Below are 23,259 nucleotides of genomic sequence, written 5' to 3' on the forward strand. Positions count from 1 at the left end.
AATCAGATGGTATCTTAGTTAGAGTTCCTATTGCAATGACAAATCACTGGCCCAAAGCAACTTGGGGAGGAAGGGATTTATTTCAGCTTACATTTCCATATGATATTCCATCAACAAAGGAAGTCAGGGAAGGAAATCAAGACAGGAACCTGGAGACAGGAGTGTAGCTAGAGCTTTCCTGCCTGGCCCACAGTCAGGACAAATCTCTCTCACCTGCCAGTCCCACAGCCACTCAGACCCGACCAAGTAAGCACAGAGACTTATACTGGTTACAAACTGTATGGCCGTGGCAGGCTTCTTGCTAACTGTTCTTACAGCTTAAATTAATCTATCTCTATAAATCTATACCTTGCCACGTGGCTCGTGGCTTACCGGCATCTTCACACGCTGTTTCTCATCGTGGCGGCTGGCAGTGTCTCTCTGACTCAGCCTTCCACTTCCCAGCTTTATTCTCCTCCTTGTCCCGCCTATACTTCCTGCCTAGCCAATGGCCAATCAGTGATTTATTTATTGACCAATCAGCAACACACTTGACATACATACCATCCCACAGCACAGGAGCTTGAGGCAGAGGGCATGGAGGAGTTCTGCTTGCTGACTTGCTTTCTATAGCTTGCTCAGCCTGCTTTCTTATATAATCCAAGATGACCAAATCAGGGATGACCCTCCTACATCAATCACCAAGCAAAATTAAATGCATTACAGACTTGTCCACAGGGCAATCTGGTGGGAGCATTTTCTCAACTGAGGTTCCCTCTTCCTCTTCCAATGACTCTAGATTGTGTCAGGTTGACACAGAACTAGTCAGCACAGCTGGGCTCAAAGGCCTCAGTTTATAGTTTGTAGCCTGTGAATTAGTTACCTTTTTTTCTTACTGCTATAAAAGACTCAACAAAAGCAACTTAAAGGAGAAATAGTTTATTTTTGCTCATAACTTGAGGCTTCCTTTCCTCATTCCCTGTCCTGGAAAAATGCATCATAGGAAATAGCCAGTTACTGTGAGTGTGGGAGTCTCCACATGTGCTTCCCATCTGTTACTCAAGAACTCATTCACTGTCCAATGTCTACCAATTGTTAGTGTATACATTCTGTCCCATTTTTTTATAGCTGTTTGGAGCAGAGGTATTTGTTCAGTACTAGTGATTGCCACTGGCATTAATGGATTCTCTTTTTCCTGTTACCATTGGCACAGCTTTGAACATTGTGTGACTGTCCTCTGGTGAGCAGCATTATGATCCATTTGACTATCTGTGAAAATTGTGTGTATGGCCTGAAAGGATGTTATCTTGCTAAAATTTATCTGTTTTCCCCTGATGAACAGGTGGTTCTGGGTTGAAAGCAGACTCAGCAAGCATGGAGATCAAGGCAGTAAACAGCCTTCCTCCATGGTGTCTCCTTCAGTTCCTGCCTCCAGGTTCCTGCCTTGACCAGGGATATGTAAGACAAATAAGCCCTTTCCTCCTCATGTTGCTTTTGGTCGGTATTTTATTACAGCAACAAGAAGCAGACGAAGATGCCATTTTAGTCACATTACTTAGTATGTGCATATGTCTAATTGGATCTTGTGTTTCCTTGGCAACCAGTGATGTTGAGCAACCTGATATGCTTACTAGACTTTACAAGGAACCGCTTGAAGGCCTGTGCATTGGTGTATGAAGTTGACCTTTTCTTCACTGATTTGTATGAGCTGTTTTTATTTTTTGTAAATACTGTATTTTACAAACATTCCAGAAGAGATATTCTAATATGATTTGTTTCTCTCTTAATATTATTTTAATAGATATAAATTATTTTTTTAATATTCAATGCCAATCTTCTCTTTTGTGGTTAGGAATTTTTACATCCTACCCAAGCACATTTTGCCTGCTCCTTAAATATTCACTCATATTCACATTTCATTTTAGAATTACACATTTAAGCTTTATATTTTGGTTTATAAATTTTATTTTTATTTTGGAGTGAGGTCTATCTACTTGTTGACTGCCTAGATGACTCATCTGAGAAGACCATAGTTTCTCACCTGCATAAAAACATTGTTATCTTTGTCACTAATGAAGTGAATACACATGAAACAGCACTGTTTGGATTTTTTTTTTACATATTTGCAGCTGAACCAGTTGTTCTGCTTTGCGTTCATTTGTCACTGTTTTAATGTTGTGAACTGTTAAAACGTCAACTCATGAAAGTTGGATCAATGGCTGTGGAACCTGCATGGGACTGGACTAGGCCCTCTGCATGGCGAGACTGTTGTGTAGCTTGATCTGCTTGGGGGGCCCCCTGATGGTAGGATCAGAATCCATTCCTGGTGCATGAGTGAGCTTTTTGGAGACACTACCTATGATAGGACACCTCATTCAGCCTTGAGGCAGGGAGAAAGGCTTAGACTTGCCTGTACTGGATGTGCCTCCCCATGGGAGGCCTTGCCTTCTCAGTGGGGGGATAGGTTGGGAGGGGGAGGCTGGGGAGGCAGGAGGAGGGAAGAGGGGATCTTTGATTGGTGTGTAAAAATGAATGAAAAGATTTTCTTAACAAAAATTTTTTTAAAAAATTTTTAAAAAGTCATGCAATGAATACACAGCTGAATGAAATGACAAAGATAAATCAGGACCTGAAAACTGGATTCAAAGATAGAAACATTGAAGAACTCACAAGCTGAAACGAGGCAGGGATTGGAAGACTCAGTTTCCCACTTAGAAAACTCGGCAGAAGAGAGGCTGTCGGCACTTGAAGATAAAGCAGAGGATCTAGGTGAAATAAGCAAAGAACACAAACAGTGTTTTCAAAGCACAGGAAAGGAACATGCAGGGGATGTGAAGTACAAAGGAAGAGGACATCTTTGAAGTATAGGCGAGATGAGGTAGAAGAATCCTAGGTCAAATGTCATAACCAATTCTCTAACAAGATCATAGATGAAAACGTCCCCAAAGTAAGAAAAAACATTCAGAAGCAAGCAGAACCCCAGTTAGACAAGTGAAAAAAAAGTAAACAATCCACAGCATCTCATAGGACACTTAATACACACAACAAAGAAAGAAATAAAAATTGACAGCTGCAAGAGTCACAACTCAGGTGTAAAGGAAAATCCATCAGAATACTATCCAATTTCTCAGTGGAAACTCTGAAAGCCAGAAGAGCCTGGAGCAATGCACTCCAAGTTCTTAAAGACCACAGCTGCCAACCTAGACTACTGTACCCAGCAAAACTATCTGCCATAGTGGAGAGAGAATGGAAAACTTTCCATGATCCAAACAACTTAAAAATTCGTATTCAACAACACTAAACAGAACATGGGAAGCAATACTTCTAACTGAAGAAAAGAAGAAGCACAGCCCAGAGACCCTAGTAAGAAAATAAGTGAAGCTACAATTTAGTGGAATACAAATTACAAGAACCCAAACCAGGAAAAAAAGCCACCAAAATGACCAACAGCCATGCCCATCTTTCAATAATAACTAAATATTAATGGTTTCATTTCTCCAATCAAAAGACACAGGTTGGCTGAATGCATTAAGAAACCAAATCCATTTATCTATTACAGTGGTTCTCAACCTTCCCAATGTTGCAACCCTTTAATATATTTCCTTATGTTGTGTTGACCCCCAACCACTAAATTATTTTTGTTGCTACTTCATAACTGTAATTTTGCTACAGTTATGAATCATTATGTAAACATCTAATATTCAGATGGTCTTAGGTGACCCCTGGGAAAGGGTTCCCCCTCCTCTCACTGAGCATAGCAGATCTGTTGTCTACACAAAACTCAGCTTTAAAGACAGGCACCACCCTAAAGTAAAAGGATGTTAAAAAGTATTTGAACCAATGGAGGTCAAGAAGCAAGCAGCTGCCATTCTAATATCTGACAAAATAGACTTCAAAGTAAAACTGATTAGAAGAAACAAAGAAGGGTGCTTCATTCTAATCAAGGGGAAAATTAATCAGGAGAATGTCATAATACTAAATATATGGACCAAACTCTGCCATACGCAAATCATAAAAAGCATACAAATGTAATTAAAGACATAGATGAATACAAACCCAATAATTGTGGGGTATTTCAACACCCCACTGTCTCTGATAGATAGGTCATCTGGCCAAAAAATAAATGGAGTAGCCTTATAATCAAATGACATCTTATGTCAAATAAACTTATGGAATATCTACAGGAGAATCTACCTAAATAGCAGAGAATATGCATTCTACTCAGAATCATGTGGAAGCTTCTCCAAAATAAACCACATGCTGCATCACAAAGTAAACCTTAGCAAATACAGAAAAGTTGAAATGATTCCATGAATCCTATATGACCAGTATGCAATAAAGCTTAAAATTGACAGCAAAGTTCCAGTAAATGTATAAACTCAGAGTTAAACAGCTTATTACTAAAAGATGAATTTGTCAAAAAAGAAATCAAGAAAGAAATGAAATGATTCCTTGATCTAAGTGAAAATGAAAACATAACAGGACGAAACCTCTGGGACACATTAAAAGAGTCCTAACAGGGAAGTCTATAGCTCCAAGTGTCTACATTAAAATATTCGAAACAGCACTGAAAATGACTGATGGTGAAACTCAAGAATTTGGAAGAACAAGAGAAAACCAAACTCAAACCCAACAGATAGCAAGAAATAATAAAAATCAAGGCAGAAATGAATGAAATAGAAAGTGCAAACAATGCAAAGAATCAATGAGTCTCAGAGTTAGTTCTTGGAAAAGGTAAACAAGAAAGACTTGACCCTTGGCCCAACTAACCAAATGAAAGAATGACCCAAATGGACAGAAGCAGAAACCATCAAGGAAACAGTACGACAGGCGCCAAAGAAATACAGAACATTTAGGAGAATGCTTTAAAAACCTGTGCTCCGTTGAGTTGGAAAGTCTAAAAGAAAGGAATGAGTTTCTTGATTCATCCAAACTACCAAGTTAAACCAAGAAGAGACCAACAACCTAAATAGACCCATTACAGAGGATGAGATTGAAACAGAAGAAAACAAAATAAAAGCAAAAACAAACAACTCTTCTTTAAAAAGAAAGAAATATATAGGTCACTCCCCAAACCGTTTTATGAAGATGGTATTATTCTAATACCCAAACCACAAAGACACAAGAACAACAACAAAAACTCTGATATCCCCAATGAACACAGATGGAAAAACCCACAATAAAATGCTATCAAACCTATATAAGCACATATCAAAAAGATCGTTTACCACTAGCAACTTGAATATATCCTGGAAATACAGAATTAGTTCAACGTATGCAATTCATTACATATAATAAATCATACAAATGACTTAAAGACACAAATCTTATGATCCTCTCAATAGATGAAATAGCTATGTAAACAAGGCCAGGAGAATTGCAATTTTAGTAGACTTGCTAATGCAGAAGAGGGGAAATTTCTTGGGGTTCCATGCCTAGACAAAGAACTATAGACAACTCTGAGAAAGAATTTGCTTCTTCCAGGGATAACCAATGAGGGCCCTTACTGCTTACCCAATACAAAGTGGTCCCCTCTGAAACCATATACACACAAGCAACAAAAACAGACTCATCAGTTTGCATCTATATATTTGTGCACACACTTACATACAGATATATGTATATAACAATAATAATCAAAGAAGAGGCTATCAGTTGTGAGCTGGGAACCATGGAAAGATTTGGAGGGAGGATTCCTAAAAGCAGATGGAAGGAGGAAAGAGAAGGGTGGGGGGTTATATAATTCTATTTTAATTTAAAACGTATTTAAATAAATAAATAGCTGTTAAATTTTATAAAAATACTTTCTATAACCTCTGAGCTGAACATGTTTTTTAGAAAATCATCTTTCTATAAATGTGGAAAGCTACATTGATTTTTAAAAAAAATATTTAAGTAAACTCAGATTTCTGGCATAAGCCCAACTTGGTCTCTATGCAGTATATTTTTAAACATACATTATTGGGTTCAACTGGAAAATATTTTGCTTAAGACATTTATGTCCATATTCATGAGAAAGTTTAACAAGATGTTTTGTGGGTTTTGTCAGATTTTGACATCTAGATTTTTGTTAACTCTATAAGCTGAGTTTGGAAGTGATCTTTTTTTTCTTTCTGATAGAATTCTTATGAGATTAACTTTTCCCTTTTTTACGAGGGAGTGAGTGTGTGTGTGTGTGTGTATGTGTGTGTGTGTACTTGTGTATATGCATGCTCACATGTGTGTGGGCACAAGTGTGTACATATATCGAGGTCCTAAGTTGAAACTGGTGTCTGCTTTGATCACTCTGCATTATACTAACAAGTCAGATTTTCTTGCTGAATGCAAAGCTCCCCATTTCCAGCTATTTTAACTGTCTACTTGTCAGTGGTCCTGTCTCTGTCTCCTAAAGGCTGAGATTAGTGGCCTCCATGCCTCTCTACTTTTTGTGAGGGTCAGGGAACTCCTGTTTTCAAGCATTTAATCCACTAAGCCATCTCCCCAGCCTTAAGTTTTGTCTTTTCTTTTCTTTTTTATGAGATAGGATCTTGCTATGTAGCCCAGGCTGGCTTTGAACCTGAGATTCTCCTCAGTCAGTCCCCTGAGTACTGGAATCACATGCACGCATCACACGTGGCTCTTTTTTTTTTTTTCTTTTAAATGTTTGGAAAAACTCACAGGTTTGTTCACAGAGGAATTTTTAAAATTACAAAGTCAATTATTGAATGGTTATAGAACACTCATTTATGTCTTGTTGGTCATAATCAATCATTTACTTTTTTAAAAAATAATGGCTGTTTATTTAAAAAGTTTGGCAAAAAGCTCCAAACTAGCTTTCAACTATTTATGTGTAAAAATCCAGTCATAGTGCACCCATTAATTTCTGGCAGTGGTTCCTATACCTTCCCCTTCCTTCTGTCTTTTGTTTTTTGAGACAAATTCTCATGTATCCCAGGCTGGCCTCATTCCTATGAAGCCAAGGATGGCCCTAAACTCCTGATCCTCTGCCCCCACTTCCTGAATGCTGGTGTTACGAACCATACATGTTTTACATGGTGCTGGGGCTCCAACCCAGGCTCTTGCGCTTGTTAAGCAAACACTCAACCATCTGCATTCCCAGCCTCCTTTTCTCTATCCTTTTTCCTTCCGTGCCTTTTTCTTTTTGGGTTTAATACCTTTCTTAGTTCCCTTAAGAGACAACATTAGCTGTTTTATTTATTTTATTTTGTTTGAACTTCCTCCTTGTTTTATGTCTCCTAATTTTCTACATTTGCTGTCCTTATTCCTCCCTTGCATTCTCTGGGGTTTGTTTTATGTTCTCATTGGAGCTACTGGGCTCCCTGAGCTGTGTGCTCAGGGCCTGGCTCCTGGGTGTTCTGGGGGTGCAGCACCAATTTCTACTGCCCTGTCCCAGCAAGGCTGCCCAGAAAGCCAGGCAGGTTGTTCCCTGGTTTTTAAAACTTCACTGATTTTTTAAAATCTGACTTTTATTGTTGTTCTTTGTGTAAGGACTAATGTGAACAACTTCTTGCTATAGATAAAAGGAGAACGTTGCCCGACATTTGTAGATTTAAATAAGGTAGACAGGGTCTCTCCATAACGCAGAGATCCACAGATCTTGGGGAGTCCAGCCCCACTGGATAGATCTACAACACAGCACATGCCCCCAAAGCTCACTGGTTTGGCTAGGCTGGTCCTCAGCTGCTGTCACCAGTTTCTGCCTGCTCACTCACTCAAAGCATTATAAATTGTTGTTGATAGCCCTGGTTGCCTCCTAGCAGTGGAAGGTAAGTCCCTAATGCTGAAGACACCATGTACTTTGCACACAGGATCCTGGAGACCTAAGCTGTGTCTGACCTGAAAGCCTCTTCCCTGCGGTCTAGTTTTCATGGTACCAGAAGATGCCATGTGAACTTCCAAAGGAAGGAAGCAACCAATTGTCCTACCCAGCTATGATCCATGTGAACTACAATAATATAGCCCTAAGAGTACAATAGTGGGACGCATAACTTCACCGTGTCCAATAGCTCTCTAATTGCACTCCAGACCTGTTCAACAAGAGGGAACTCATGCTGGTACCGGAAACCTAGCCAAATATCCAAGGGTAGTGAAGTCATGGATCTTGAAGGAAAATCTACAATCAGCACTTTACTAAACCAGCATAAACTCTAACTACATTGTAAATATGTATCCTTCCACCCACAGATAAGTATGGTTCTCACCCCTCATCAAGGAAACTTCTCTTGGCAATGGGCAGCAACCACTACAGGAAACCACAACAGGTCATATCGCAGAGATCCACAGATCTTGGGGAGTCCAGCCCCACTGGATAGATCTACAACACAGCACATGCCCCCAAAGCCCAGGAAACATGGCAAAGGGTAAGTAGAAAGACTGTAAGAGCCAGAGGATCAGGAGTTCTGCTGTGAGATTCTCTCTCCTAGAAATTACGAGAAAGCCACCATACACCAACAATATGGCTGCCTAAACAAGTCCTGAACAATGACAATGTCAATAGGTAGGTTAACACTGAAGGGGGAAATTGTGTGGGGTCCCACCCCTAGACAAAGAACTGTGGACAGTTAATGACTGCTGAAGGAAGAATAGGCCTTTCCCAGGGATGAACCCCTAATTGGTTATCCAATACAAAGTGTCAGCCCTGAAACCGTGTATGCACAAGCCACAATAAATAAACCCAGCAAGCTATACTTATATAGTTATGCACAGACATAACAATAATTATCAATGAAAAAGAGGCTATCAATTTGAAAGGAGTAAGGAGGGGACATGAGTTGGAGAAGGGAATGGTTAAGTGAGGTAATATTTTAATTTAAAACTTTAATTAAAAATTCCATCATGTGAACTGAAAGCATATTTATATTAATTGCAATTAAATTAAAATTTGGCCAGAAAAATACACCCATCATGATCAATGCCGTGTGTTCGTAGACTTATTTCTAGAGAAATAAAATTCGAGATAAAAATTAAAATATTCTTCTCATCTCTTCAGTTATTTGATTTTACTTGCATGTACATGGTGGGTTTTACTCATAAGTAATTTTACAATGAAGGGTATTTGAAATTGAGAATGTAATGATTAAAGTTAAGTAATAATTAAGATTCTACTTAATGAAAATGTCCCTGAAGTGATGGATATGCTCCTAAAGTTATTGTACTTTATTGATGATTTCTTCCCGGTTTTTAAAACTGGAAATTAATATAACATAATAATATAGTTTGCATGAAAATGGAGCATCATAGCTTAGAGTGTGGAATATTTTTATTTTCAGACAAGAAATATAAATGTATAATTCATTATTTCATAGATTAATGTTTGCCGTTCCTCTGGAAAGAGAAAGTGCTGCCCAGTTGAAGGTTATAAAATTTTACATCAATGTTTTTTTTTCTAAGATTTTAGCCTTGTGCTCTTACCTTACATTAAAGTCTGTTGAGTTGATTTTCTCACATAATGTGAGGTAGAGATCTGGATTCAACCTTTTGCTTGTAAATATCTTGTTATTTCACTTTTTTGTTACTGGCGGAAAGAATATTATTTTCCCTGCTGGCTGATCTTGTCCTCGTTTTCAAAAGTCAGTTGTACCTGGGCACATGATTTCCTTCTGTGTCCCTTGGATTCTTTACTAAATTTGACACTATATGTCAGTTTTTGCTAGGATAAAAAAAGACCATTAGAATTTTTTAAGAATCGTTTTTATTTTTAATTGTGCAGATTTATGTGTGTGTGTGTGTGTGTGTGGTGGGGGGTGATGTGTATGTGAGTGCAGTCGCCTGTAGGGAAGGACCAAAAGAGGACATCAGGTCGCTGGAGTTAGAGTCACACACAGTGGGGGAGCTGTCTGGTGTGGCTGCTGGAACTAAGCTTCAGTCCTCTGCAAGAGAGGTGCGTGATCATCCCCAGTGAATCGTTTCCCCAGCCCCAGACCAGTGAAATTTAAAATTAGTCCATGTGAACAGACACCATTCTGTTTACAAAGCCTTTGTTTGGTTCCTTCCATCAGTATTCGGCTCTTTTTCATGTATAACTATTGTATTTCTTTGGTTAGGTTTATTACAAAGTATTTTTTTTTATAATTCTTGCTATTGTAGGGGAAATTTTTCTTTATTTTTATTTCAGATTGCTCATTGATAGTTACAGAACTATAACCTAACTTAGTTTATTAATTGTTGTTGCCTAAAATCATGTTGAACTCAGTTTCTATTTTTGTTGTTGTTGTTGCTGTTATTGTGAAAGGTTTCTAGTGTATGTGCCTGTACCTGGGCATGAGTGTGCATATATGTGTGTATGTATGAGTGGTTTATGTGTATGTGTGCACATATGTGGGTGTGTATGCTCACTTGTGCATGTGTGGGTAGAGACCAGAGGTCAACTTTGGGTATCTTTCTCTATTGTTTTTTTCTTTTCTTTCTTTCTTTTCTTTTCTTTTCTTTTTTTTTCTTTCTTTCTTTTTTTTGAGACAGGGCTTCTGAAAATAGAGCACAATGTTTTGACTGGATTAGCTGGCAGAGAACACTGGAGATATTGCTACATCTGCCCCCACCTCCAGTTCTGGGTTTACAGGAATGTACCACCATGCTCAGCTTTTTACGCGGGTGCTTGAGATTTGAACTACATGCTTGGAGCTAAGAACTCTCTGCCTTACCCTTACCTGACTGTTTACATACAGATCAAGGTCTCTCAGGTGAGTAATTTTTAATAATTTTTAGTGTTTTCTTCTCTCTCTCTCTCTCTCTCTCTCTCTCTCTCTCTCTCTCTCTCTCTCTCTGTTTCTGTCTCTCTGTCTCTGTCTCTTTCTCTCTCTCTCTTTCTTTCTCTCTCTCCCTCTGTTTCTCTCTGTCTCTCTGTCTCTGTCTCTTTCTCTCTGTCTCTCTTTGTGGGGGGCAGGGTGTCTTTGTATAATATGCCTAGCTGTCCTAGAACTCACTTTTAGGTCTGGATGGCCTCAAACTCACAAAGATCCACCTGCCTCTGCCTCCAGTGCTGGGATTAAAGGTGTGTGCACCACCACACCAGGCAATTTTTAGTATTTTCCTAAGAATATGAATGTCTTTACATGTGTGCCTTCTATATTGCTTGGTGCATTTATGTATGGAACTCCTTAAAGCCCCTATATTCCATTTCATGGTTCTCAGGCTGTTGCTTGCTATAGTACTATTGTCCATTGCCTCTTTTAACTGTATCTCTGACATTATTTTTAAAGTATTTCAACAAGAACCATTGCCCCATGGAAAAGGGTCTATCAGAAGGTGACCAATAAACACAGGCATTTCAAATGCAGGCTTCCAGAAAACCACTAGATATATAAGCATTTATATTTGTTAAATTTTCAGCCATTAACTCCTCTTTTGTATATACTGTGAACATGGCTGCCTATAACTCCATTTTCAGGAGATCTGAGGGTACCTGCATGCATGTGTTTCCACACATACACTCAGGCTCCCCTATATACACACAAATTGAAATAAATAAAAAATTACAAAACTCAGTGCCTGTTTATGTCGGGGATTGATTGAATGACAGTTGCCTTGTGGAGCTTATATGTGTGTCTTTGGACAACAGGAAAAATTGCTAGCACAGTAATGACCAAAATGTAACTTCAACCAGTGGTCAGGGCTGCAAAGTTTCCAGGTCAAGCATTGCATTCCTGATGTCATTGTAACACTTGCATCCTTGTGGGAGGTTGGGTGTGAAGTTCCCAGTGTTTGCACACAATTGAAATGTCCTCGCTGATGGAAGGAATTGGTGATTCAGTTAGAGCCCCCTTTTCCATAGATCACTACTATGAGCTCTTTATCCAGGCAAAGAGAGACCTGGGACAACTCTGACCAGAGTGATGCCACCCTCCTCCCTGGCCAGAGCTCTCACAGGGTATCAACACCTGGCATGCCCTTCCTTCACAGTCCTACAGCTTCTGCTCATGAAAAGTGAATCTTCCATCTCCTGTGGTTTTGTTTAGAATATTTTTATTTATTCATTGACATATATGTATACATATACTGTATACATATATTCACTATGTATACAATGTATCTTGATCATATCCACTCACAACTCCTCCCCACCTCCTACTCCTCTGAGACCCTCCCCAAAACAAGTTCCTCCCTCCCCTTTCAGGTCCTTATTTTATTTTATTTTATTTTATTTTATTTTATTTTATTTTATTTTATTTTATAACCCACTAAGTCTGATTCATGCTGCCCACGTGTGGGTCTGGGACTGTCTCCAGGCATATGGGCAAACAAAGCAATTCCCTTCCCTCAGCAGCCATCAACTGCCAATTGCTCCTCTGCCAGGGATGAGGCCCCATGAGTCCATCCTGCATCCGTGTGGAATGTTAACTGGTTGGGTCTACCACAGGTATTCACAGCTGCTATGAGTTTGTGAATGAAAGGCTGTGTCTTGTTCAGATGCCATCATTGCACAGCCCTCCTCCCCAGACTCCATCTCTTGTGTTCTTTCTACCTCATCTTCTGTGATGGTGCCTGAGCCTTATAGAGGTTTATATAAAGTTCCATTTAAAGACCAGTAGTCGATAGTCACTTCTTTTCAGTACTTGGACGGGTTATAAGTCTCTGCACTAACTGCTTCTCACTTCAAAGAGAAGCTTCTTTGACTGAGATTGAGAGTTGCAGTCATGTGTAGGCATATTTAGTAGGCAGTCTGATAGCATGTCCATTTAGAAAAAAACACGACAGTAGCACAGTGCCACCCTCACCCCAATCCTGGGCCTATGACTTCTCTAGCCTTGAGCTTTTGACCGGGTTTATAATACCAGGCATGAGTTCCTTCCTATAGAGTTGATCTCAATCAGGAAGTGGTTGGTTAACCCCTAGCAGTCAGCCATGCCACATTGTTCCACTGGGCATAGCTTGCTTTCCAGGTTTGTACTGTAGTATACAGAGTCCACAACTGGGTCCGGCAATTGATGACTTTTCTCTCTCCACAGGCTGAATAGCGTCTTCTAATGCTATAAAAACTCTCCAGCAAGGAGGAAGACGTTTCCAAGACAATTGCGACTTGGTTCCTTTACCTCCTACAACAAAAGTCTGCTTGTGTCTTTAACAATAGAAATTTCCCATTTAGTTATAATAGGCAGGTAACAATAGTCTGTGCTGCCTGGGGACCTCTGGGACCTTCTTGATCAACAACTCACAGAGGAATATCCAATGCCAGGCACTGAGATTTTTGTTTTATTACCCGTGTCTTTGGGAAGCAGCGTTGTCCACCCATCCGGGGGCCCTCACTCTTTTCTGTAATTAGGAGTAATGATCTAGACAGAACATTCTCTCTGAACTTCAGGTCACAAACTCTAACACAGATCAGTCTGCAGAGCTCAGAGAGGCCAGATGAGGTTGGGAAACTGATCTACACACTACTTTTCCCACTCAAAGAAGGCTTCACAGTCAGTATGGGAACAATGTTGGGCTGGGGCTGCTAAGCATAGAGACCCTGGAAGTGGAGGCCTGGGAGCCATCTTATACTCCATGGAAACATCACATGCTTAAGACTTTTAACTTGCTGGGTGGTTTTATGTGACACTTTCTCTCTGAATTTTGAATCTCCTTATGTTCAAAATTAGATGTCAGGGGTAATTTGTGAAGATTTCTCATCCAACAGTCTAGGGTTTAGCCTGAGACCTCATCATATTTTCTCAGAGTGGTGGTTCTGGAGACAGTCTTAGATTATATTTTATTTTTCCTGTCTGGAAACTCAACATGGTAACAGGGAACTCCAGTTTTCAATTTCCCTAGTCCAAGTCCCACGTCTTTCTGGTTTGTTGGTGTGAATTACAGGTAGAGAGTGGCATGCCAGCACACAGATTCGCTTCTCAGACACTCTCAGGTGCATTAGTGTTTCTGTTGCTGTGATGAAACACCATGACCAAGACACTTTACATGAGAGTTTATTTGGGCTTACAGTTTGAGGAGGTTAGGAATCCATTCCAGCAAGGAAGCATGGCAGAACACAACAGACGTGGTGGGCAGAAACAAGAACCAGAGAGCTCACATCCTCAGCTGTAAGCATGAGCAGAGAGAGTAAACTGGAAGTGTCTGGAGGATTTTAATCTCAAAGCCACATCCAATAGGGCTGCACCATCCAAACTTGCCCCAAACAGCACCAGGAAAGGGGGACCAAGTGTTTAAATGCCGCAAACTGTTGGGGATATTTCTCACTGAAACCACCACAGGGCATGAGAGGATTGTGAAGCTGATGGCTTGTGTGCCTCTAAGTTGCTGTAGGACTCAGCAGCGACAGTCTTGTTCCTTTCTGAGCCGTAAAAATGGGTAAGGGAACTTAGGAGCTCTGTCCATCTTAGTACTTGCCGTGGCCCTCACATTTGTAGTTCTCACAGAAAATAGTGTGAAAGCCACACCTCATTGCTCCCGCAGGGAAGGCATATAGAGGAGTCTGGAACTTCCCAGTTCCCGGGGTGGTGGGGTGGGGGGTGGGAGTACAATGTGCACAAGATCAAGGTCAGGTAGAAGGTCAAGATCAGACTAGGAAGTCCTATGGGATGGCAGGAGCAAAGCGCGGCCAGAAGAATGGGTCCCTTCAGGAAAAAAAAAGGGGGGCTGTGAAAGAGAAGCTGAGGGGAAAATTCAGGATGTCCATCTCTGCTGCTCACACCAGGCAGGTGTGCTGGTGTGTGCAGGGTGGCTCAACCTCTCTTGTTGGCATCAAGCAGGTGTGCTGGTGTGCAGGATGGCTCACCCTCTGCTATTGGCATCAGGTAGGTGTGCTAGTGTGCAGGATGGATTGCTACCCCTTCCCAATTGCCCTTTCCATATCTCATTCCTCCCAACCTAATGCCCTTTGGACTGAGCCATCTCTCCAAACTCTGCACCCTCCAGATTTCCTACACTGGCCTCTAACGTTCCATTTGTGCCACTGTACTGTACAGCCCACGGAGCAGACATCTCTGGAACAAGACTTGTCTGCTGTGGTTGCATATAAGTGTGGCACAGGGCTATTAAAATACATGTTCATGAATGAACCACAGGCAAAGACAACTAGTCACAGTCTTTGAAAGCATAGCACCAGCAGCCACATTTTTCCCTTTTGAGTTTTCCAGCTGTTTCCAATTTGTAGCCAGTGCTGAAAACTGTTGCCTTAAAAAAATCAGCATCATGAGCCAGGTGTGGTGGTGCACACCTTTAATCCCCAAAGAGGCAGAGGCAGAAGATCTCTGTGAGTTTCAGGAGAGCCTGGTCTACACAGTGAGTTCCAGGACAGCCAGAGCTATGTAGTGAGACCCAGTCCAAACAAAACAAAACAAAACAAACAAATACCAAAAAGCAAAACCAAATCAGCTCCTTGGGGAGAAAAGCGAGAAAAGCGAGAGAAAGGATGGCCTCACCTCAGTACTTGCTTTTGACCTCTGCTGTCCCTTACCATTCTTTTGTGTTTGTTTTGAGATGGGCTCTTACGGAATTCAGGGTGGCCTCACACTTGCCACGTAGCCAAGGATGACTTTGAACTTCTGATCCTCCTGCCTCCACCTCCCAAATGCTGGGATTATGTGATGTACTGCTGCTCCCAGTTGAAGTGGTGCTTGGTGGAACCCAGGACTTTGTGTTCTCCAGGAAAACACTCTACCAGCCGAGCTGCTTGCGCAGGTCTGCCTCCTGCAACTCTATGCCCATTTTGGAGAAATGCACGCTTTTCTACTCTTTGTTCCTCTAGCCACAGTGAAGAACAGAGTCATCCTAGGCTAGGAGTAAGGCAGAAGTTTTGGCGGGTCTGCTTTTCCACACAGCACCTACAGCCCCTTCTCTAGGTCAGACATCGGTACAGACAGTGAACTCCAGGTCTCAGCCAAGGTTTCAAAATCCCCTGACTGCTTATATGCTCTCTCCCTGCTTCTGCCTGGGCCTTGTTAATCCTGACCTTTAACCCTTCGTCTCTTAGTTCTTTTACTCTTGTTTTAACAGAGTATTACATTTGGAATGGATTAAAGGGACCCCAAAGTGTCTTACAGTTGGGCATCCACAACTGCAATCTGGTTAAGCAGACTGATGTGCCGTTATCCTCAGGGCTGCCTTCATACCTGGAGGCATTGGGCTGGGAGAAGAAGATTCCTCAATCTGGGTCCTGGGAGAATTCAGTCCCTTGAGGTTGTAGAACTGAGCTCAGCACAGGTGAGGGCTATTCTATTTCAGTCTCTTCAAACACAGCATTATGTGACTCAAGGACGGCTTTGGTGACTTTTTCAATTATTGCAACAAAGTGCCTGACAAAACAACTTAGAATGGGGTGAGTTTGGGCTCTCATGTTGAGGGTACAGTCTACCGTGGCAAATGGGGGCATGGTAGCAGGAGCGTCCAGTAGTGAGTCACACTGCCTCCGGAATCATCAGGAACAGAGAGGTGGATACTGGAGCTCAGCTTGCTATCTGTCTTCTTTTTATTCAGTCCAGGCCTCCAGCCCATGGAATAACACTACCCATAGTTCGGATCTTTCTACTCCATTTGATTTAATCAAGAAACTCCCTCATGAGACATGCCCAGAGGTTTGTTTCCGTGGTGATGCTAAACCTCATCAAATTGACACTGAGGCTATCACACACCCACCCTACCCCCACTCCAACTTGCAAAGGGAAGGTTGGGTCCCTGCCCTGTTTCATCCATATGACTATAGTGAAGAAAGAGACTTAGCCCTTAAGGACTCCTGTGATTAATCTGGACGTCTTGGGTGACCCAGGACCCTTTTTACAAAGTCTTTCTGCCCATAAATTACCATCTTTGTGGGATCTAGAGATTAGCGCCCAGGCATCCCTAGATGCCTACCTACTTCAACCTTCTTTTTTCCCCAGAAATTAACTTGGCAGAATTTTGAGTCCAGGACAAACCCGACACTTACCTGGTTCCTGGTCAAGATGCGTGTGAGGGCTCTGCCTCTGGAACTTGGCCTGAGCTCCTGTAGCAGTTTCGCTAGGTCCAGGCCCATACCTACGTGGCCAGTACCTCTATTGCCATCCACTGACTGTGGGGCTCATTCTCACCCAGGCCACTACCTGTGATTAGTACATGGCAGGCCAGTCCTTCAGGAAAGAAAGGCCCCCTGTTCATGACTTCCGAGATCTGAATGTGAAATGTGCCCCCTTAGACGTGTGTGTTTGATCCGTTAGTCCTAGCAGGTTTGGTGAAGCTAGAGAACCCTTAGGACTTGGTTCTCGCTGTTTCCTATGGCTGTGATAAAACACGCAAACCAAAAGCAACTTGTGGAGGAAAGGGTTTCTTTGGCTTACACTTTATTATTATTATTATTTTAATTTTTATAATTCAATTTAATTTTACATATCAGCCACGGATTCCCCTGTCCTCCCACCCCCCTCCCCCCAACTCACTCCCCCATTCCCATCTCCTCCAGGGCAAGGACTCCCCTGGGGATTCAGCCCAACCTGGTAGATTCAGTCGAGGCAGGTCCAGTCCCCTCCTCCCTACACCCAGGCTGAGCAAAGTGTCTCAGCATAGGCCCCAGGTTCCAAACAGCCAGCTCATGCTCTAAGGACAGGTCCCAGTCCCACTGCCTGGGGGCCTCCCAAACGGTTCAAGCTAATCGACTGTATTTGACTTACACGTTGATGTCATAGTTCATCATCGAGGGAAGTCGGGGCCAAAACTCAAGGCAAGAACCTGGAGGCAGAAAAGGAAGCAGGAGCCATGGAGGGAAGCAGCTTATTGGCTTGTCCCCCATGACTTGTTAAGGCTGCTTTCTTATACCACTCAGGACCACCTGCCCAGGGGTGGCTCAACAGTGGGCTGGACCCTCCTCCGTCAATCCCTAGTAAAGGAAAGCGCCCCAAGCTTACCTGCAGCCCGATCTTGTGGATCACTACTCCATGGTTTGCTTGGCCTGCATACTTTTAGCACCCAGGACCACCAGCACAGGGGTAGCATCGCCCACAGTGAGCTGAGCTCTTCCCCCTCAATCATTAATCAAGAAAATGCCCCGTAGACCTGCCCACAGGCCAGTCCAATGAAAGCAACTCCTCAACTGAGGTTCTCTCTTCTCGGGTGTCTCCAGTTTCTGTCAAGGTGGCAAGATTAACGAGCACAGAGATGGAGCCTTGGTGGAGGAGGTGGATTGCTGGGGCTCAGCCTTGCTTTCTAGCATGGCTCTATTTCCTGTCCATTCTGTTTCTGACCAGAAGATACAATGTGATCCGCTGGCCTCTTCCTCCTACCACCATGATGTCTCGAATGGTCGCCTTGAACTATGAGCAAGAATAAACCCTTTCTACTCGAAGTCTCTTTGCCAAGGCATTTTGCCATAGTAACAGGAAAGGAAAGCCAGAGCTGCCGAGGGCTGAAGCCTCGTGACGTGAATGGTGAGTTGGTAAATGATTGCGTACCATCTACCACCACGCTGTCTGGCTTCCTTTCTAAGTCATAAAACTTAACTTCACAGAGAAGATCAATGGCTAAGTTCAGAACACTTTAGCAGTTGTCCTGTGTCAGCAGTGTGGGCGCTCTGCAAAAGACTGGTGTTGGGTATGGAGATCCACCCAGTTTCAAAGAGGGGTAGAGAGTTGTATTGTGCTTCAGACAATGGCTTATCAGGGTAAACAGTGGGGTGTATGTGTGTGTGCGTGAATGTGTGCTCGTGTGTGTGTGTGTGTGTGTGTGTGTGTGTGTGTGTGTGTGTGTGTGTGTGTTTCTGTGTGTGTGTGTGTGTGTGTGTGTGTCTGTGTCTGTGTCTGTGTCTGCATCTGTGTGTGTAAAAGCTTTAATCCACATCAGGAAAGCCAAACATGATCTTTTGAGGTCCCCTGTGAGGGAGTAGGTAGGGAGACATGCTGTGACATGCATAAGTGGATCCAAGGTCATCTGACCATCAGATTGCACTGAAGGACACCATGGTTCTTGTTTCTGGATGGAGGCAGGTTTTTGGAAAGTCTCGTAGACATTTCTGGATAAGAGGTATCTGGAAAACGACAGGACTAGTCAGTGTATGATTTGCTCAAGCTGTCGGTGATCAGCCTGCCTCTGCCTGGGAGGCAGGGGAGCTGGGTATGTTCCTGTCCTGTCTGTAGCTCTCTCTGGTTAGGACTGTGCTCTCTGGAAGGGTCTGTTCCCAGGAGGGGTAGGCTCCTTTCCCATGTGACATGAGTAACACTCACTTTCTGGTTTGGGGAAGCAAGAGAATGGAGTTGGTAAAATGGAAGGCTTCTGATGGCCTGCAGGTGGAGGCTTCTGGGAACAGAGCTCAGTAGGAGGAGGCTGCTCTTCAGGAGGATGTGTTTACAGGGCCTTCAATGAAAGGACATGATTTCCCATCAGCTTCCCTTTCTTGTTCTTTTGAGTCCTTTCCACAATGTGTATTGATTTTTCCCTCCGGTCAGTCTTTCATTTAGCAAATACGGGGCATGTCCTGAACATCACTGAGGCAACGGACAGTGATCTTTGTCCTGTGGCTCTTTCATTCTCTGGGCTGCCATTTCCTGCAGCCTGGCCTATGCTGGATGGCAGAAGATGGAAGGATGTGTTAGACTCTCCCCTACTTCAGTTAGTTCACCTGTTGCAATGGGAACACCAGGGTAATAGGTCACCAGCATCCATAACACTCGATGTCATCCTGTGCTAAGGCCCTGGGCAAGAACAAGGCGGGTGAGTCTGCAGCTAGCCCTGGCCCAGTCCAGAGGGCTCCAGCTAACTAGCTCACTATGCACCACGTAGCTGAGCCTTGTAGAGAAGTGGGTTTTTTTTGTTTGTTTGTTTGTTTTTTTTTGTTTTGGTGTGATTATGTATAGTATATGTGTTTGTGTGTATGCATGTGTGTAAGGATATATGCACATGTGCATATGCTGGTGAGTGTTCACAAGTGTATCTGGGACATGTGGAGGCCAGAGGCTGGTATCAAGCGCCTTCCTCTATTGATCTGCATCTTATTTATTGAGACATGGTTTCTCTCTGAACCTTGTGAACAAGCTGGCCAGGGAGGCCCCATGCCCATTTCCCACGAACTGTGATTATAGACTCGCACTGCCATAGCCACCTTTTTTACAAGGGGGTTGGGGATCCAAATTCAAGCTCTCATGCTCATACAGCAAGCAGCTTATCTGCTGACACATCTCACTAGCCTGAAAGCTCGGTCTTCTGAGGATGTGGAAGGGACGGATGCTGTGTGATATAGATCCCGGCGTGAACTCTGGGGCGATTGTGTTGGCTAGCATGCTCTCTCTGCACTTGAGCCTGGGCGGGGACCAGCGCTGTGGAGGTTAGTTGAAGGCAAGGGAAGAAGGCAGTGTTCTGTTGGGTTCTAGTGCTGTTGGATGTGGGTGGAGGCCTGGCTGGCTACTGAGTTTCCTGGGTCTGGGGCAGCTGTCCTGTCGGCCACAAGTGCTTGAAGTCACAGTATCATCCACCAGTCAGGAGGCGAAGGAGAGAAGTGTCTCTCAGCCCTGGGTTGTCTCTGCTCCAGCTCGTTTGCTCTGGCCTTCCTATCTCTTTCGAGCCTGGGCCTCTCCATGCACAAACCATCTCACCGAGGCATTCAGCTCCCCCAGCCACCCTCCCTACCCAACAGTCCTAGATTTAATGTGCAGCTTTTGAACATGGGTAGATCTCATTAATATACTAGATTTGTTTTGCATTTGGTTTTATTTGTCATTAAATGATTTATCAATTCTCTTTACATACTCATTTTTCCCTTCCTTCTCAAAATTCTCAAGGAATTCCCAATGAAACTCATTAAATAAAGAAGCAGGAAAAGGGGGAGGGGGTGGAGACATGGCTGAGTTGTAGAGTTCTTACTGCACATACAAGCATTAGGATGTGAGTGGAGTGTCTCAGAGCCACAGGCAGCTGGACATGGTAGGGCATAGGTGCCATTCCAGCTTGATCGGAGAGACAGGGAGCAGAGCCAGGAGAATCCCTGGACGCTTAGGGCCAGTTTGCCTAACAGCAGAATAACAAAGAACCCCTGTCCCAAACAAGGTGAGGACTGAGACCAGAAATTGTTCTCTTTCCTTCACACTTGTGCTGTGGTGTGTATGTACATGCCAGCACACACACACACACACACACACACACACACACACACACACACACACCACACCACACACACATCACATACATACACCACATACACACACACATCACACACCACACACACATCACACACACACACACACCACACACACATCACATACATACACCACACACACACATCACACACACACCACACACACACATCACACACACATACATCACCACACATACATCTCACACACACACACACACACACACACACACACACACACATCACATACACAGATCACACACACACCACACACACCATGTACCACACACATCACATACACACACACTACACACATCATACTCACATACATCACTACACACACACCACACACATCATACTCACATACATCACTACACACACATCACACACATCACATACACAGATCACATACACATACACACATGTACCACACACACACCACATACCACACACACATATCACATACACATATATCACCACACACATCACATATACAGATCACACACACACACACACACACACACACACACACACACCATTCACATATGCATACACTCATATCCATACACTGATTATCAGAGAAGGAGGTATAAGACAAACCACAGAATTCATTGTCTCAGAGTGGACACTTCACGAGTGCGTTTGTGTGACTAGAGGAGAAGGGAGGGGCAGAAGGAGGCAGCAATAGAAGGTGACTTAAACAGCAAAGGTCAGGAAACCTAACAGAGAAGAGGGACATCTGCTTGTTCTTAGTCCTGCAGCTCCTGTCACCCGGCCTCCCCAAGGTGACAGGCAATGACCCAACTGAGCCTAAGCCTTGGGGACACATGAGGATTCTCACTGCAGAATGTTTTACTCAAAAGCACTATGTTTACATTATGTTTAATATGAAAGATAATCTCATACAAAATGAAAAGTTCATTATAAATGAATTCTCAAAGGAAGAAAGCCTATCATTGCATCCCTTTAAAGAAGATTTGGGGGAGGAAGTCTTAAGATCTTAAGACAGGGTGTACTAAACACACACACACACACACACACACACACACACACACACACACACACACACGACCTCCCCCGGTGAGTATTGCTCTAAGTTCATTAAGCCAAACTAAGGGCCAAAGAAACACACGAGCCATCTGGTGCCATTTCTCACTTGTATCCCATTAACGAGCTGTGTAAGGCATCAGAGCAGCAGGCGCTGGGCTCAGCTGGTGAGGCTCTTGTCTGGCAAACGCAAGGGCCTGAGCTCTGTCCTCAGAACACTCACTTCAGAGAGGCTCTGTGTGTGTGTGTGTGTGTGTGTGTGTGTGTGTGTGTGTGTGTGTGTGTGTGTGTGTGTGTGTGTGTCTGTGTGTGTCTGTGTATGTGTGTGTGATGTGTGTGTATGTCTGTGTATGTGTGTGTGTGTGTATTTTGTCTCACACCTGACAGTCCAGTAGAGGCAGAAACAGGCAGCTTCCAGGGTCTCCCTTGACTGCCAGTCCAGTCTATTTGAGGAGTTCTAGGACACTAAGAGCTTCTGTCTCAGAAAAAAGGTAGATAGTACCTGAGGAATGTCACTCAGGGTTGTTCTCTGGCTACCACACATGTGTGCACTTACACACACACACATATTCACACACACACACACACACACACACACACACACACACACACACACACATGAAGAGAGAAGAGAGACAATTTTTAAAAAACAAATGCAAAAAAAGGAAAAAAAAAAGATTGAATATCCCTAAAACATTTGTTGCTCTTACAGAAGACCCAAGTTCAAGTCTCAGCACCCACAACCACCTGTAACTTCAGATCCAGTGGATCTGATAGTCTTGGCCTCTAAGGGCACCTGCACACACATGATACAGACTTATACAAATACATAAAACAAGTTTCTAAAATTTTTATAAAAAAAGACTGAAGAGTGAATGTCCACAGGGGAAAGAACACAGGAACTTCACCTGATGAACAAATGTCAGCTCAAAACAGGCCCTATTCCCCCTGAAAAGCATAAAAATGCCAGCGTTTACTAGAAAACCTAGAGAAACCATTCAGTCCCAGGGCTTCCAAGGCTTCATGAAGAGCCCTTGGATGTGGTAGAAAAGCATGGTCTTTAAAGTAAAAGTGGTCAGGTGCACTGCACCAAAGCTAAACTGTTCTGCTCTATGAACATTTCCAATTAAAGGACAAAAGCTAAGACTGAAAAGAAAAATGCAAAGCACAAAGCTCCCAAAGACCTCGAGGTATAGAGAACTACTGATACA

Source organism: Peromyscus californicus, unplaced genomic scaffold, assembly GCF_007827085.1.
Source record: "Peromyscus californicus insignis strain IS unplaced genomic scaffold, ASM782708v3 Scaffold_19__1_contigs__length_69161282, whole genome shotgun sequence".
In the NCBI taxonomy this organism is placed as follows: domain Eukaryota; kingdom Metazoa; phylum Chordata; class Mammalia; order Rodentia; family Cricetidae; genus Peromyscus; species Peromyscus californicus.